Genomic DNA, 1,178 nt, shown 5'->3' on the forward strand with positions numbered 1-1,178 from the left:
ATATTTCTCTGCCATGTAAAGTGTTTCTTCCCGTGTCACATCCACATTATTGCTAGAACATACAAAAACAGTCAATTTATTTCAATGTTTATCTCCTATCTAACGAAATTCGCAGTTATTGAAGTTTGTTTTTTTTTTTTTTTCCTCTACTGGGCTTACTAAAATGTACAAATTATCCACCAAAAATGGATGCTTGGATACATGTTCTAATGTCTATGCCCGTTATTTCATGGACTAAGATCTCCTAGAAGATATTAAATAGTAACAGCGATAGGGATTGGCGTCTCGTTCCTGATGTTAACTGAAAGGCTTTCGGTAGTTTTGGGGAAATCCAGGGGTTTCTCATATAAACGGATCTCTTCCAGAAGAACTTCAGAACCTGTCAATAACGCGCACGAAAATAACGCGGCGTACAGGCGAGGGGTGCCGGCTCCATTAGGTGCAGCCGGCCTGGCGCTGCTGCGGGAGGAGGTGGCAGCGCCCAGACCCGCAGCTCTGAGCTCGGGGACCCCAGCCCGCGGGGCTGTGGGCGTGGCCAGGGCGGGGCCGGGTGGCGGGGAGGAACGAGCTCGCCCTGCAGGATCGCTGCGGGGAGGGTCGGCGGGGGCGCTCCACCCGCAGGGCCGCCTTCGCTGCCTGTCCCCTCCAACTTTCCTCGCCGTTGGTGGCGCTGCTTCGCCGGCACGCCGATTTCGGCTACACCTCGGCGTGGACTCCTTAGCGAGGGCGCGGACAGCGCGAGGCCTGCGGCTCTGGGGCTGCCTGGACCGCCCAGGTCCAGGGCCGAGTGAGAGGACCTCGCCGAACTGGGGCGCGGTGTCGTTAGGGCCCCCGCATCAGCCGCATCAGCCGCGTCCTGCTGCCGAAACCGCCTTGGAGCGGAGCAGGCGGTCTTTGTTACATTCCAAACGAAACGAGTTCGGCTGCGGACTGCTGGAAACGCCTTTTCCGCACGTGCTGTGTCCGTGTGCGTTTTCGCCTTCAGCCTGCTGACGGGACGTTCCTCGCAGATGGAAACGCCTTTGTATCCTGCGGTAACCCTTTCCTGTCCTTGGGACGGAACTGGGTGTACCTAGTCACACTTCGTTTACACTTGGGACGCCGTGTTTAAGATGTGACATTGGTACAGTTTCCCTTTCACTGAGTTTAGTAGCTTCTAGAACTCAGTAGAGCCCCCC

The sequence above is a fragment of the Tupaia chinensis genome, unplaced genomic scaffold (assembly GCF_000334495.1).
Source record: "Tupaia chinensis unplaced genomic scaffold, TupChi_1.0 Scaffold000046_3, whole genome shotgun sequence".
In the NCBI taxonomy this organism is placed as follows: Eukaryota; Metazoa; Chordata; class Mammalia; order Scandentia; family Tupaiidae; genus Tupaia; species Tupaia belangeri.